This window comes from Eumetopias jubatus, unplaced genomic scaffold, assembly GCF_037043125.1.
Source record: "Eumetopias jubatus isolate StellerSeaLion01/CBP00866 unplaced genomic scaffold, mEumJub1_p1.0 scaffold_5, whole genome shotgun sequence".
Classification (NCBI taxonomy): Eukaryota; Metazoa; Chordata; class Mammalia; order Carnivora; family Otariidae; genus Eumetopias; species Eumetopias jubatus.
In genome coordinates, this window is record NW_028274811.1 from 83,626,800 (window position 1) to 83,644,634 (window position 17,835).

At 41.1% G+C, this 17,835-nt stretch overlaps 1 protein-coding gene across 2 annotated transcripts in view; it reads right to left on the minus strand.

The window, feature by feature from the left end:
* EFNA5 (ephrin A5) overlaps positions 1-17,835 on the minus strand; it is a 266,511-nt gene that overhangs the window by 44,002 nt on the left and 204,674 nt on the right. The gene's annotated exons all lie outside the window — the stretch shown is intronic.

Below are 17,835 nucleotides of genomic sequence, written 5' to 3' on the forward strand. Positions count from 1 at the left end.
TTTTACAGAAGAATTCATTTACATTGTTTTCAAAACACCCTAAATATGGAACTCCTCACATTCATTTTCAGTCGGGAAGAGACTGCCTTGCTGTGTTCCTTTCATTCCTAAAATCACATCTATTGAAGCAAAGTTTTGATATTTCGAAACAGCGTTTCATTTAATGAGTGTTTCTGAATAAATGAATAAGTCATTTAAAGAACAAATGAATGACTGAATTGTTTTCGCTATAATTGAGACCATTCTCAATTTCCTATGCAAATATAGAGAAGCAGAGTCATAAAATTGAGAGAATTAGGATCATAAAATTTAAAGGTTGGAAAGAAAATTCCTAGAACACTTCCACATTAGAGAAAGGCACAATGGCACAATGATAGAGCAGTGAGTGACTGAGCTAGATCTGGAGCAGTGACTTTGGGTCCTAGTCAGCCTTTTCCCTTAGTGAATCTGCTTATGTCACAAACGCATTTCAGCTGATCTCTTTTGAGGCCCCATCATTTTCTATATTAAGAAAATTAAAACCAGCTAAATCAAATGAGCTCCTCCCCCCATTTCTTTGTGTTCCAGGGCCGTACTAAAGAGTAGTGCAAGTAACAAGCCAGACAAACACAGCAAAACCCAGGCCCACTTCCATCCTGAAAGAGTTAAAATACACAACACACACACACACACACACACACACACACACACACACACACACAACCACTGTATACATCACACCATCTGCTTCAGTTCCTAACCTTACAAAAGTTTTGCTTATTTGTGTTAACTAATAACACCTTTCCCCATCAGCTGAACAGACTTCTCAGGAACTAATGATGTGTGAAACAGGAATTGTTATGTATACAACTTTCTAAAACCAGGACAGAAAAGCCTACAAAACCCTCTGTTTTCAGCTAACGAGGAAAGTCTCTGAGCCCTTAGAAGGTTGATCATAAAACGGTGTTACTGCCAGAACACAAACGCCCATCAAGTCATCTAGTCTTCGAGTCCGACGGTCTCAGTGCCAACACTTTCCAGGGGTAGTGAGCTGGTCTATTCCATTTTGGGGCATCTCTAAATTTTAGCAGGTTTCTTCTTATATTGAGCACAAATCTGCTTCTGTGCAGCTTCTCTCCAGTGATCCCGCTCTGGCTGCCTGACACCACAAAGAACAAGTCTACCTCCTCTTCCACCAGGCAGTCCATAAAACACTTAGAGTTGTCAACTACATCTCTATGTCCTCCTTTCTCCATACTTGAAAATCCTGATTTGTTTGGTTATTTCTGCTCCCAGGCTCCTCACATTCTAGATTCTTAACTCTCCTCATGTCCTCTAGTTTCCCAGTGTTCTCCTTAAAATGCAGCACCCAAAAACCACCTCTTCGGACATGTTGTTGTGACCAGTGCTCAGCCCAGGAGATCTACTACCACCTTCACTCTGGATGCTAAATAGTCATTGACGAAGCCGAGATTCCCTTCTGAAATAGGACATGATAACAAATGGAAACTGCTCATTTTAGTGAGTAGACCTCGATTTAAGGACTAGATTGCTATTGGTTGAGCGCGAGAGTCATAAACCATCTGAGCCTCAGTTTCCTCAAATGTAAGTTGGAATGACAATGAGAATCTGCCTTGCTAACCTCACATGACTACTTCAAGTCAGAGATGATGAAATGTATGAAAAGCACCATGTGAGGGGCGCCTGGGTGGCTCAGTAGGTTAAGCATCTGCCTTGGGCTCAGGTCATGATCCCAGGGTCCTGGGATCGAGCCCCATGTCGGGCTCCCTGCTCAGTGGGGAGTCTGCTTCTCCCTCTGCCTGCCACTCCCCCCTGCTTGTTCTCTCTCTCCCCCCCATCAAATAAATAAATAAAATCCTTAAAAAAAAAAAAAGAAAAGCACCATGTGAATTCACAGCATTATTATTATGAGGATACATTAAAGCATATTAAAATTGGTAACAAATTAACTTTTCAACAACAGCAGTAAATGTAAACAACAACAATAAAAATAATCCCTGTTTCCCTTTTTAAAAATCCCTAAAGATGGGAAATCATTTAAAAATCCTAAATTCTGTCTTCAACTATCAAATGATCCACAGAAACTTCATTTGATCAATGCTTTTGAAAAGCAGCATGCTGATTTATACAAGGAGAACAAGGAAAGATGACCAGATCACTTTTCAGAGGATCTCAAAATGCACGAACATTTTTAAAAAGATTTTATTTATTTGAGAGGGGGAGAGAGAGAGAGAGAGACAGAGAGAGAGCACAAGCAGGGAGAGTGGGAGAGGGGGAAGCAGGCTCCCCGTGGAACAGGGAGCCCAACGTGGGGCTCGATCCTAGGACCCTGGGATCATGACCTGAGCAGAAGGCAGATGCTTAACCGACTGAGCCACCCAGGTGCCCCAAAATGCATGAACATTTAAAGAAAAACCCTTGAAAGTATTTATTTCTTTATATTTACAATGATCACGGAACTAGGTTTACTTTTTCTTCATTACCAGCAGACGATGATTTGTCAAGATGCAAGGAAAGCCTGTGTTGCTTTTAAAAGATTTCTGAACACCAAGGTAACATCACTGCCAGAGTACAAAGAAAAGACACTGCAACATTCAGATAAAAGGGTGCTGGGATATGAATCATCAGCACTCAGAGTAGCTTGACGGTTCTGGATTGGAGCCAGACGAGAACTGCAGCAGAAGGCAATGCCCAGATGCACTTTATATTATTATATTATTATTATAGATTTTAAAGACATTCAAGGGGGAAGTTTTTCCTTTCTCTAAGTGTCACTCATTTTAGCTTCTATTAGCACTTGACACTGCCTAAAAGTGAAAAAAAAAAATCAAAACTGCCACTGTCCAGACCCATTCTGTTTTTTGATGCTTCGAATTTAGCTTCCCTTTCCCAACTTTTATCCCTGTTAATACTGCTTAAGTTGTAATAAAACAAGCCATGAGCTTGAAGACACATTTTACATTGGGTTGACCTTATCCCTTTCTGACGACATTTTGCTTTGTGTGGGGTGTTAAATGAGTCACCATGGAGCCTACTGTGAACATGTGATCACCCCAGTGATTTCTACCCTTCTATCCATATGACAAAGATGACAATTCACCACACAATCAACTTAACCCGTTTCAGATCTTTCATTTGCACAAGTTAGTTTACTAAATCAATTTTCAAAGAATGGACAATAGGACAATGTGAACATAAAAACAATGATAAACTAGAACTCATAAAAAGGCATTCCTGGGACATACTCAAGTACAATCCAAAGAAGTTTTTAGGGTCAGATATTCTAAACACTACCCCGGATCATGCTCTTTAGCTACGAAATAGTACTGAACCATTCTTTTCTGGCCCTACTGTGAAGAGGCACACGTGTATGGCTAATATAATTGAGTGTTTATTATGTTACATTCAGTACCTCGATTTAATCTCCATCACAGATCCTATGGAACAGACACTATTAGTACAGCCTTTTAAAAATGAGGGTTTTGAGACTAAGAAATCAAGCAATGTGCCCAACGTCACACAGGTAGTAAAATGTGGCGGCAGAAGTCAAGCCCAAGCATTCAGACCTCAGAACTAAAGTTCTTCACTATTCTACCTCCTGAGAGAGAAAATCGCCAAAGTTCGTAAGTCTATTCTTTATTCCCACAGAGGGACAATTCTAGTTCTTGATGGGGTTCCAGTTCTCTGCTTCATTCACTGATGCAGCAAACACCTGCTGCATCCAGGATCTGCCGTGTTATGGCTTTACCTGTGTTGTCCTATGAAATCCTCATTAGGTGGTTATAGTTGGTTTTATTTTCCCAATGAGGAAATGGCATTCAGAGAGGTTGTCATCCTCTAAGTTCATTTTTACCCCATAGGAAATGAGCAGCAGAGTTAGGATTTCGACCTAGTCTTACCTGGTCCTGAAGCCAATTCTCTTTCCTCCTAAATGCCATGGTTCCAAAGTTTTTACCAGTTGTTGTAATTCTCCTCACCTGAAGGAGCCCTTTTACGGGTTTCGGTGCCACTGGATTACCTTATGTTTATACTGACCTTCTAGGAAAGGCGGGTGCAAGGTGTCTGGGCCATGCTCCCTCCCCACAATACTGGTCCCAAACGCCTAAACTGAAGGGTATGTTGGCATCCAGAATGCGTCTCACACAGCAGGGTTAGCTCCTGACTCAGGCACAGCAGTCTGGTTTTTCACAGAATGAAATGCTGTTAGGCTCAGAAGCTGCAGCTATAAAGGATCTCCCCCACCCCGCCCCTTCAGGAAATGGCTTTCATTCCTATTAAAAGAGCAAATTCAAATCTAGGAAGAATGATTCCATATGCCAGTATTTACAAATGTCATGGGTGGCACGGCTGCTGCTTTAAGCACATTTGCAAATTTCTTGGAAATTTTCTTGTAAAGGTCTCCCCCTTGCTCCTTATCTTTAATTCCATCCATTGTATCTGTGGTGCTCTACCTCTCTGAAATCATTGCGTATTATGAATTTCTGGCTGCACACCAACAAGCCAGCAATAATTACAATACAATCTCTACTAAATTATCACAGTGGTTTACAGTGTAAAAGCATGCACAGTTACCACACTTAGAAAAGTGATTGTGTTTGAGTAATATGATTACTGCCCTGCGTTCTCATTATACAAAAGTCTCAAATACCAGGAAACATCTTATATGCCTAGAAAGATGGCCCTTGCTCTCCACTGACCTGCGTGGCTACTAGGGACCGCGCTCCATATAACATATAATAGTATATATAACTCTGTGAAGGCATGAATACATTGTATACATTTACCAAAATTTGACAGTAGACTGGTTGAGAATCAATGTCATTCATACATATTACGAAAGGGTCATGTTAGTTAATGAAGAGGAAGAAAACTCAGTATGGCAACTAGTTCTTTGTTACCAATGCAATTATCAAGCACGAATCATGCACTTTATGATAGTTCTTAATACCCCAGAAGCTGCCTGGGAGGGTGGATAAAAAGCACATTTGAAGGCTGCTGATATAGCAAAAGTAACAACTGCAGTTGGGATTTTAGTTAGAAGGTCTATGTCTATTTGCAGACATGTGTGTTTGTCTCAGTTTGTCTTCAGTGTTTACCTGAGGACATCCCTCAGCTAACTACAGTTTTGATTATAGATTTAAAACAATTCTTAACATCTCTCTCCTTATTTGACCTGTCTGCAGAAAATGATTCATGACTTGAAATCAAACAAAATCAAAACCCAGATGAGGTAACCAGTCAACAATTTGCCTTTTCACTTAGTGATCAACAGGGCCCCAGCTTTCTACCCAGACAGGGACCACACATGGCTTCCTGACCACGGTTAGCAAGAACCAGGAAGACTTGGCTCCCTCTAAACTCGGTAATTTATTTTCAAACAGAAAGAACGGACATGTAGTTCTCGAATACTCTAGTCCTTGACCAGCTTCAAGTGGAAGTTCTCAATTTACTATGGCCCTGCCCTCGGTTCCTCCACGGTGGCAAGTAGATGTTGCCTAGCTTTCTTTCTCAGTGGGTGGTTTTTCTTGTCATTGCCCTCACTACCTCCTCTACCCCATATGCTCTTGGGCTGTGGATCCTGACTGCCAGGAAGGCCAACCCCAAAAGGACGTGCAGGCCGGGCCTCTGGATTCCGGGCTGTAGAGGAGTAGCATCCTAACCTTCCTTCTCTGAGTTCATCTTTAGCCACTGTCCCCTGTGGTGTTGCTCCTCTCCTCCCTTCCTCATCTGCTAAAGCCAAAATGCGTTTCATTTTAGGAGCTGGAAAAGGAAGGGTATGGTGCATATTTAAAACGTTCTAAATTGGCCTTTAGCATATGTTGCTGGCACAGCAGAGAGCCTGCTTCCAGGGAAATATGTACTGAGGTATTTTATCAAGCAGCTCCAGAGCGAAGTTTCTTCACTCCATAAATATAGAAACAGCATTAGTGAAAGAAGACAGAGTAGTTATTAGAGGTTAGGAAGCTGCAAGACACTCTTATTCCCCTCTTTCATTTAGTGTTTTAAAGGATTCAATAATGAAAATGTTATTTCTCATGAACTGGATAGTTGATTATTGCAGTTTAAATGTATTTTAATCTGTCAAAGAGGTGATTGTTTTAATATTCCTATTTGAACAGAACTACAATGTCACTTCTTTAATTACAAGGCAACTTAATATATTACATTCTGAAATTGAAATGTAAAAGAAGGATATGATTTATGGTCAAAGATTAAGCAAATTTATCAGCTCAGGGTTCCTCCCAAATTTGAAATCTAGAGTGAATATATCTTGGCAGGCCTGTCTTTTGCCTCTACCATTATTGATTTAAAGGCTAATTTCAGAGTAAGATGTCTCTTTCTAACCAGAAGAATGTCTCATTTGTCCTGGAAGTCCTAACGGGCCCACAACAGACCTGGGGGTCGGCTTATGAATATGTTTTGCAAGGAGATGGGCAGGACAGAAGACTCTGTTGTGAACACGTCTCTCTTCGTCTCCTTCTGTTATTCTCTCAGCACAGAATGCAAGCCTTATGGCTTTCATATCCTAAATCTGAAGATGCTCTTTTTGTTTTGTTTTGTCTTCCTGCAGAGGTTAAAGCATGAAATACAAAGAGCAAATCAAACAGGGTAGATAAATAATAGCATCACTGGGGGCTGAAGGAAGATTTGTTTTGCTGTTTTTTAATGTCTTCCTTCTCTCATGGGCTGAAACGTGTCTGTCTTCCAAATATATTGGTAATTGACCTTCATTTTCAGCTCTGAGATAGAGTCCTGGACAGTTTCACCACTACCAGGCCAGTTGCTAAGGCTAAATGAGGAAAGTCTGAATGAGGTTTGATGACCGCAACACATCATTTCAGGCAGTCCAATCCAGCTCTTCCAGGCTCTAGAACATACCAATCGCAACTAAAGTTCCCACAGAAGTGAAGATTTACAAGTTAAAAAAAAAATACTCCAGGATGAATTTCAGAGATGTTTCTTACCTTATTTTTGCAGTTGAAAGGCTGTATGTTGTAAACACATACACTTTTATCCAATGAAGCACAAGATAGTGACAAAATATTTAGAACCCAGGGTTGCTGTTCTATCCATTAATATCAATTCCGATTAGTTCTTATGCATGCATGTTTTGGTAATCATAAATTCTGCAGCATAAGAGCTTTGCCTTGAATTCAGTAACTGTTGGTGATGACAATAAGACATAATTTACTTGGCCAGATATTTAGAATTCATTAGTGGTTTAGTACAGTAACCTGTCACCTTTTTTCTTTCCACATGTGTATGTGTGCGTGCAGGCGTGCAGTGTTTTAAAAAGTCTAAAAACTTCACAGTTAATACCAACTACTCATATCAAACAGATGGATAAAAACCTCAGCTAGCTCTCATTTGTTGCTTTCTTAGTACAAGTCACATCAGTCTGAATGACTTTTTAAAATTGTTATCTCCCAAGAGTAACACCTGTTTCAAATACAGGGCCCACAAAATCTTCTCTCCTCCAGTGTTTTAACTCATTTGGAGTTTGTTTTATTAGCTTGACTGAGGAGCTCCGAAGGAAACAAAGCATTAAATTGCCGGAGCCTAAACAAGACTTGCCTTCAGGAAGGGACTGGGAGCTCTGGGTGACAGTCTAATTGCTTCTAAGCCCCCAAAGCGGCCTCAGGCATGGAGTAAGAAAGAATGTGTCAACATCAACAGGCTAAGTCAGCCAAAGAATTAACCAGGCGGAGTGCTACACACCCAACACAGTGCAGATCACTATAATAGTTTTCCAAAAGGGAGTAAAATAAAATAAAGAATTATTGTCTGTCATATAGTGTGTGTCCTAGCAGAGGTCACTTCCACAAAGCAAAATAGGCTCTTTCTTGATTCCTGCTAGTCAGGAGCTTCCTGACAAAGCTGCCCTTCACGCGCTAAGTTATCCAGAGTTCGACATCATGTCAAGCACATGGAACAGAGCACCTGCCACATACACACAGGTCCAAAAGCAGATGCGGGAAATCACCAAACAGGTTATCCTGCCACAGTCCTAGGAGAACAGGATTAAACAAACTGATTCTGTTCAGGGGATGCAGGAGTCAATGAAACAAATAAGCCACCTGCCAAACTGCTTACACACACGTAGCCCTTTTGTATCCTATGGGGATGGAGTTACCCAGCAGAATTTCAGGCTATTCCCAGTTTTAAGAGTAATAACGATAACCAAAGAGCTATCATAAATGTCGTTTCTCTTAACCAATTCAAATAACGATTTAGTGGTTTTTAAGTACTGGTACGCAAACCCTGAAATAGACATTTATATTTGGCTTGATCATAACTTACTGGACTCATTACCATCTAAGTCTGAAATTTGGCCCTGCCTTCTCAAAAGTTGGGGTCAGGTATCTGAAACCTCTGTGGCAAGGAACCAATCTCTATTAATTTATTGTTAAACAAACAAACGAACAAATAAAACCAAGCTGATAAGAAGGAAAAGAAATAACAGCCTCTATGTTTGATCTTCACACTACAAGGAGAAGCATAGATGTGGTAATGCTAGGGCAAAACAATAATGATAGTAGTGTTTCATACAAAGCTTTAGGATGCAGAGCAAACACTGTTGCCGTTCCTATGCAAATTGGCATGTGAGGAGTACTTTTATTTGGTGAGTTTTAACCCTGTGAGCAGGTGGATACAAATCTGGAGGCTGAAAAGAACTCAGGGTGAGAGAAAAGAGATCTGGGGCCATTAGAAACGAGGTGGTGGGTGCAGTCATCAAAGGTAGTGAATTCATTCAAGGTAAACGTGTAGATTTATAAGGAAAACTGGGACTGTGCTGAGCAAATCACTGTAACAAAAATAATGATCATTCTTGTATTTTTATGTAGACCTTTTTTAATAGAGAGACTTCCTTGAAGACAGTGCTGGTGTTTACTCATCTCCATACCCCCAGCATATAGCACAGCGTTTGCATGTAGCAGTGACTTGACACGTGTGCAAAGAAGGAAACTGTAGCTGAAGAATATTAGAGGCAATGCTTAAAAACTGAACAACCGTGTAAAGTGCCCCACAATCTCCTTCTGTGTCCTGGGTCCCAGTATCAAATTCTGAGAAGAGCTAAATAATATTCTAAACAAAGGTCAAGATCAGAAAACAAAATAATGGCCGACTGCAAAAAGGAAAATTATAATCAGGACTGTTGTTCAAGCAATGCTAGAAAGTTATGCCTACCCGGGTAGACAACTTAAGCACCTAAGGCAGAATGAAAGTTTCTCTCTTGTCATTAAGTCCTCTATTCAATTACCATTTATCGGGGTAATTAAACACTGGAAAGTGATGCCAGGCTAATTGTTAGATTATGATAATTACATGTCTTTGCTATGCTACAGCTGATCAAAATAAGATGTGGTCCCGTGCACTTAGCTAAAGCTGCTCTGTAATCGTCAGACTTTCGTAGAGCGGTAGGCCATTTATTACTAATTCATTACAAATCAGGCGGAGAAGCTTATTATTTGTAATGCTTCTTTTTTTCCCCCACACACAGTCTCCTGGAACAAGACTCCCAAAAGGTTAAGCACAAACTGTCGCCTCTCATTGGCCCATTGCCATCCCAATTACACAGCTGAGCAGCATTAGGTGCCTCTATTTGAGAGGGTTCATCAGCCCGCTTCACAAAATCCTGCAACCGCCCATCACACTGGCAGCAACATCCGCCGCTCCCTTTCAGCCTCCGCCAACCACTGTTCTGCTCTGAGCTGTGTCCCAGCAACCACGAGTTGGCAATCCAGAGGGTCTTTTGGTTCTGAGGCTCCCTTCTGCTCGGGCCAGGCCTAGCCCAGGTTGGGATAGGCCCAGGGTGTGCTCCGGCCAGCAGAAGTCATGGGGAGTAGAGACTGCGCCCCCTCCTACCAGGACATCTGGTCTCTGCTCCTCAAGCCAGGATCAGGGGAGGAAAGCAGCTTTCTCAGGAACTGACCAGAGTCACCTCAAAGTTCCCAGGCGGAATCCTTAGTGGGGAAGACTGGGACCCATCCATTGTCTGGGGCTTCCCCGGGGGGTTAGAAATCTGTCCTTCCATCCCTCTGCTAAACACTCCAGGTCACTGTTGGAAGGTGGAAAGGCAACGGTATTTGAGATTTGGGATTTTTTCCCCCCCGATTCCTTGGGCATTCTTATCGACTGAATGCTTGCACCTCCCCCCACCCCCCCCACCCAAATTCATAAGTTGAAGCTGCAACCTCCAATGCCAATGACTGTAGTTGGAGACAGGGCCTTTATGGAGGTAACTGAGGTTAAAGGAGGTCATAAAGGTGGGGCCTTAACCCAAAGGGATTATCGTCGTCCTTCTAAAACGAGTGTCCCCTCGCCCCTCTCCCCTGCCCCCTCCCCTTTATGTGCCTCTGCAAGCCAAGAGGAGAGCTCTTAGCAGAAACTGACCCTGCTAGACCTTGACCTGGGACTTCCAGCCTCCAGAACGGTGAGAATAAATTTCTGCTGTTGAAGCCAACAAGTCTCTGGTATTCTGTTATGGCAGCCTGAGCAAACTAATATGGGTAGTTTAACATTTAATTACTGGAAGAGTTTGGGGTGGGGCGGCATTGAATTATATCACGGCCAGAGACTTCAGAAATACAAAAAAAAACAACAAAAAAAAAAACAAAAAAAAACAACTGATGAAGAACAAGAAGGTAACCATGGCCGGGGAGGAAAGGGATAGGAGAGGGGACAGAGCAGAAGGGAGCCAGTGCCGACACTCCCCACAACACCCTGCATGTGGGAGACACTCAATCTCCATCTGCCATTCTGAGCAAATGGCTGGTCTGAGGGGAGAAGGCACCTTATTTTCCTAAGTAAGGATAGTTTCACCTCTTAAATTAACTCATGGCACCATGAAAACGACTGTATTATCACCCAGCAGCAGTGTAATCTCACTGTTTCAGCAAGGTTTTCACCCAAAGATAGAATGAAGGGTGTTACAGAGGAGTCACAGGCTCTATTTTACCCTTCCTCGACCCTGGAAATTAAAACAGAATATGCCACCGCCTTTCAAAAATCATATTAAGTGCATTCTGGGGACAAAACAAACCACGAGGTACCTTTGTTAACACCAGAATACATAAAACTGTCATTTTATATGCACATTTACTGGTGGCCTGTGGCTTAAGACTGGGGAGCTGGGGAACAAAGGTACTTCAGTTCATCACATAAAAATGGTTTTGCACTAAGTAGTATTATTTCCTCCCACACTCATTAAAAGGATATTCATTCATACAGCTGGATCCTCTATTTACTTTTATAGCCTGGACCACAGAAAGATATATGCAAGAATAATGTAATCATAAAAAATAAGAAACTAATTGTTCTATCCCAAGGAAACACAAGAGGGAGAGAGAAATAAACAATTCACCATTTATTTCTCAGAAATAAATCTCAGCACTTTAGGGGATTCTCAAGTGCCCTTATATCTCTACCTACTTGTTAAATGCTTGTCTATCTCCATGCCAGAGAATATAGTTGTTGTCTCTCCCCTTCCCCTTTCATTTTAATAAGCTCTCTTTCAAAATGTCTACCTTGGAAGAGAACTACAGTTCAAAGCAAATGCGCATGACCTTCCTCTTGAACTTTCAGAATGTTTGGTCCTGCTATAATCTCTGAATCAACCGCTTGCGGGGACTGTGAAGTTTCAGAGGGATGGTTAATGCCAAGACACAAAGATGATGAACTAAGAGGGTGATAACGGGCACTTCATGCTGGGTGACAACTCAGCATCGTGAGCCTTGAGAGGACAGGGTCACCACTGGCTTTCTTCAGCACTCGGTAGTACAATCCCAGATCCCGAAGTTCCCTTTGACACGCACATTAACATTTTATTGCCCTTCAAACTGTTCAAGTCCAAAAGAGAGAGAGAATGTGAGTTGGCGGGTAAGTTACAGACTCAGAGCAAGGAGGAGCCGGGTCAGAAAAACAACAAAGCAGGCAGAAACACATAGGGGCTGTTAGATGAGCCCAGGACTCAGCACAGAATCTGTATCTAGTGTGAGGACAAATGGCGTGATATCTCACTGATCAACCGATTTACAAAAGAGGACAATTTCATTTATTGATGTTTTAATTCAACATACAGGCACCTACTCTGTGCATGCCAGATATTTAATTAAAATCAGAAGCCATCTTGTATTCTAAAAGGAACTTAGATTTTTTTTCTCATCCCACAAACACACAGTATACTTTTCAACCCTCCCTGTGGGAAACACGGGTGTGGGCAAACCGGGAATTTATGTTGGTACACTCCGGATTTTCTGTCACAGAACACGCTGTAGCTGAGAAAAGATTCGCAACAGCTAAGACCCACCCAAGGATGTTTTAAGAATTCAGTCATTAAATGAAAAGCCTAAGTCTTGGTCACTGAAAGTGCTGGTTACTATGGTGTTGTGAGCACGACTAGGGAAAGTAACGCAGGACCTGTGCCCGCTGAGGGGGGCAGCTTAGAAGCACCGTCTACAAGGCTAATGGAGAGCACTCCCACTGTTGGAGCTCTTCAGCCCGCCCGGAAGCACATACTGATAGGGGAGGCTGGAGGAAGGGGGATGGGGATGGTGCCCAGGCTGAAAGAAAAAAGAAAAAAGAAAAAAGAAACGCGTTTTACCTTCTGCAATGGCGTGTGTATACCACACACGACTGAGGGACATCAATCTGAGGCTTACTCACACCTCCACAGGGTTTTGAATCTTAAGAAGCTACCAAGTACTCTAGGCCACTACAGGAAATGAACTGAAAATTAGGGATTATGGGAAATGCTTTCTAACAAAATTTTTTTTTCATTTAAATACAAGTTTCTAGGATAAAAGTTGAAGGAATACACTTACATAGGCACAGCGGCACTTCCTGGTAGCATATTAAATTTAGTGTTGTCTATTTTTTTTTTTTGAATCAGGGTGGTGGCTTCAAGATATAATTGACTAACTCGAAGGACGTCAGAAATGTTTGGAAGTGTATGGACACATAAAATACTGCTGTCCTCTGTTAGACGATTACGATATTTAAAAATTTATATCACATGAGAGGAAATTGTGTTGGTTCTCATGACTAGAAAAATTTATAGGGAAACTCAAATTTAGACCCATCACTCCTTTTTTTCTAAATGGCATACTGCAAGCCAGCATCCCCAAGCATTCATGGAATTAAAAGTGGAATTCTCAGCATTGTATTTGCAGCTAATACTTAATGTATGCTATTGAATCTATGAACTCCTCTCACATAAAACTTTCTATAATTGGTTTTGACTCAACAACAACCATGATCAGGTAACTAGAGTCAAGAGAGGCAAAATCCTAACTCACCACTCCCTAAAAACACCAGGTTATCTGCCTTTGTACTCCTAGACACTACTCATATTTACTAGTCTTACCCTACAGTAATTATAAAGTCCTTAAGTCACGGAGCACGCATGACGTAGGCTTGTAAAGAGATGGCCTCTAGTTCTCCCTGGGTACACAATACTTGAAGATAATTTCACAAGAACACTGCTTCTGCATCAAGACGATAGAGAGACACACCAGTGGAAGGAACTTTGAGGCACCATCTCTTCCAGCTGTTTCCTTTCAGGACTGTTAATTATCTAGTCTCTTTTAAAAAAATCTCCAGGGAGAGTTTGAGTCTTAAATAGTAGCTCTTCCCAGGACCTGTAGATGTCATTCAAAATTCAATGCATAAGGAAATTCTCTACTCAGGGGCATCCAGCCTTCCAGTGTCGATCAGAGCATTTTCCTCACCCCTGCCCTGTAAGAAGATTAAAAAGAAAAGTAGCTCAAGTTTTCCTACGAAAGTCAAGCTGATTGTATTATTGACTGTCTACTGTATTAGCAATTTTCAACTGAATTACAAACTGTTTGCCTGCATTATATTGCTGTTGTTCAATACCATTTTCATTGCCCTAATGAAACAAAGCTATAGAATATAACCATAAAGTACTGATTACAGTTAACCATAATGGCAGAGAGCTAAGGAAAGTCCTATTTTTAAAATATGCACAGAAAAAGATAAGAAATGCTGATACTCAACAGACATCTTTTTTTTTTTAAACTCTTTCTGGCTTTCTGGATTGAGATCAAAACAACACTGACAAATTAATTCTTCTTTCTTTTCCAACAATACAGATGGTATTTCCCCTAAAATAGAATTTCTAGAAGATTTCCCAAAGAGCGAAAGTTCTCTAGGTGCTAAAAAAAAAAAAAAGTAACACCATGAATTTTACATATTATCTTAACAAATGCCTACTTCAAACCAGAGTATCCCCTAATATCACGAAAGAGGATATCCAAATTTTCCCTGGAGTGTAGATTTCTCCCCTTCTATAGGTGAGTTCTTTGGAGAAGTGCCATTATGAAACCAGAAGGGTATTTTTTTATTCAACCAGCAACACAAATGGTCAGGGTGCAGTGCTGAGCTGAAGCTGTCCGAGTGAGATAGCAAATCCATGGCTGAGATTTCTGCCTTCTAGCAAAGGCAGTGAAGGTTACTTGGCAGCCCCTTGTATACCCAGTTCCTTTCCCAAAGACAGAAGCAGTAAACCAAGAGTTGGAGGCAACACAAAGAAAAGAGTAGAGAAAATTCTCGGATGTTACGAATTATATTATGGCTACAAGCTGTCATGTCAGACACTTGCTCCCCCTCTCTGGTATTTGTGCCAGAGCTACCAAACCCCCAACCCCACCCCCAACCTCCCGGATAGAGTGTAATTGGTATAATGGGAAAGAGAGCTCACCGCTGTCACTCCCCAAGGATTCCTTGACTCCAGCTGGTGACGGTTAATGAAGTTACTGTAAGGTGCTGTAGGGGCAGATGATCTGTGACTGCCCAGGTCCTAGACAGCCAGCCATTCCACATCTGACAAACCCTTCCTGCCATTTCCTTAGTGGATACGGTATAAATGCACTGGAGCACATTGGAAATGCCCTAAGGTCAGTCTCTTTAAGACAAACTCTGGCCACAGACCTTCTTCTAGAGATCTTTGTATTTTGTAGTGTGATGAGCAACAGTGACGACAAGGCCATCCATGTGGACACAAGACACTGAGTTCTACATACTGCATTTGATACACTGATCTGATTTCAGTGGTTTAGAACAGACACCTCAATGTTCAATTTACTTGCATTTTCTAGTTTCGGCACCCCTGACAAAAAGGTAAAAACCAAGGGTATCTGCGAGACCTCTTTCAATAATGTGTATTGCTTGAAAAATGGAAGAGAACCTGCATTTATCTTTTCCTATTAGAGTGCTAATTTATGCAAGTTCATTTGCCTCTTGTGTCTATTGATTGGATTCTCATTGTCTCATCCCCTGCACTCCATTAGATTCCTTGCTGACTAAACAATAATGCAAAGCCAGACAAAATTTGTACAGATTTTTATATGCTCTTACATCTAGTTTTAGAAGTTTGCATAAGCCAAACAGTGTAAGTAGAAATTATGGGTGACATGAAAAAGTATTTCACTTCATCACATCAGAAAGAGAGTCTCAGAGATGATGAGAATACTCAATGGTAGACCTTCTCTTTTCATTTTTAAGTAGTTATGTCTGAACATTTGAAAAGAATCCTGTGCTGTAGGCACGCTCAAGTTAAAATAGAAGCACAATTTGAGATTACAGATTATAAAACCAGTAAGTACAGCTGCCATATGCAGCGCAGGAATGGCTCTCCTTTTCCATATCCATTTGTGGAAGATAGTCAAACCTCCAAGTAAAATAGACTTTACTGCAAAAACTAGCAAAAGGGCTAAATCCCAGGAGGAATGATTTTCAGACATGGTCTGCTATTTATTTGTTCCGAGTCTCAAATAATGCTTTTATTTAGTGCTTCATTCTGGAAGGAAAAAAATATATATAACTGTACATTACCACATATTTTTCAATATTTATTAGTCTAAATGCTTTTTGTTTATGGGTTCAAGTCTAATTTTAGTCTTGGGACTAATGATAAAGTAACTTATTTAAATATGAAGTGATGCAAAATCTGTTGATAAGACCAGAGAGTACAAAAGTTGCCCTTATAAGATACGCTTTTTAAAACCCAAAGAGTATTTTAATCCATCTTGTACAAAGCACTCATGTGCCCTACTGAAGGATTTCTAACTATTTGTTCTTGTTTTCACTTTGCTAATTTACCCAAGTCCAGAAAGGAAGAGAGAGAAGGGAAATGTGGAAGTCCAGTGAGCGTCCGCTCTCATCCTCCTCTGGGATGATGACTGGCACCCAGGTTTGACAATGGAGAAATCATAAGATGCTGAGCCTCTGAACAGCTTATTGAGCATTCTAGAATTGCTCAGCCAGGGATATTCGACAGGGGCCGAGGGACACCTAGCAGGTGTGGAGTTCAGCCACCTAGACCTCTCTAAGGATGGTTGCAAATCGTACAAGATGTCCAGAAGCACTAATAGGCATTCTCTGAACCACTCGGGAGGTGTCACTAATAAAAAGTGGAAATCAGAGTGGAAAGAAAATTTCATTTCTAATCCTCCCCTGTCACCTGGCTTTTTCAGCACATATGGTTTGTAAAGTTTGCTAATGTCTGGTGGTTATCAAGGAAATCAGAGTTGATTAAAGATATTTCAACTTTATCTTCATTTTCCGGACTTTGCAGGCATCCATCTGATAATGGAGAAGAAACAAGTATCTTACCGGCGTGGCAGGCAGCACAGGAAAGAAGTCAAGAGAAAAGGATCGAGAGCCATCCGCCTAGCTTCACATCTGGGCGATCGAGAGCCATCCGCCTAGCTTCACATCTGGGCGATCGAGAGCCATCTGCCTAGCTTCACATCTGGGCGATCGAGAGCCATCCGTCTAGCTTCACATCTGGGCTCCGTTACTACTAGCTCTGTGACCTTGGCAAGTAACTTTACCTTTCCATGCCTCAGTTTCCTCAACTGTAACATTGGAATAATAACACCTCACTCTTAGGACACTATTTAGGATTGCATGGATAAATTATATGAGCAAACAAGGACTGAAAGGAAAGTGCTTAGACAGGGGCTTGACAAAGAGTACAGTAAGAGGAACAGGGATGATTACATTACTTACATAACTTAAAAAAAAGTATTTTTTGACCAAAGACAGAGTTTTACTACTTTGAACAGTATCTTAAGAATCTCAAAGATCTTTAGAAATAAAAATTCTGATAATCATTGCAACATCTCGAGTAGGTAGAATGTCATTATAACAAATTTTTGTTGAAGTAATGAAAAGTGATTTCTGAAAGGTTTATAGAAATGGGGGAAGAGAATATGCTGACTCTTTGGAGAGGCTGCCTCTGAATATGCAAACACAACACAGGTGCCTTGTGTGTGTTGGAGATATAAATACTCTAAGTATAGACGGGCAGTGGCCTTTGTAAAAGTATGATTTCTGGACACAAAAGCTACCTTTAAACAAAAATGCCTTCCCAAAAGTGAATTTCAGTTCTTAAATCTGTGTAAAGTGTTATTTTGCCTGGAAGGGGAATAATACTTGCCAGCTAATGCATTAGCATACTTTCATTTCCCTGACTCATTAATACCTGTCACCTTGCAGAGTTAAAACTCCCTGAGAGACTAAGGCACATGGTGGGTAAATTCCAATGAGAATTCTCATTGGAATCTACCCACTGCAGGGTTAGGAGAAGAGGCTTCAGGAAAGGGATACCAGACGGAATGAGTGAAGTGCAAGACATCCTAGAGAAATATTTGAGACTTCCCAATTCTGCTGAGGTCAACTCTACTGATGAAGTGTCATCACAATGCATTAGAAAAAATGACATTTCTCCATAAGAAGGTCTATTTTAACTTAAACTTGAAAATTACACTTCACTTGAGCAATATGATGTTAGATTGACCTTCCATCCTT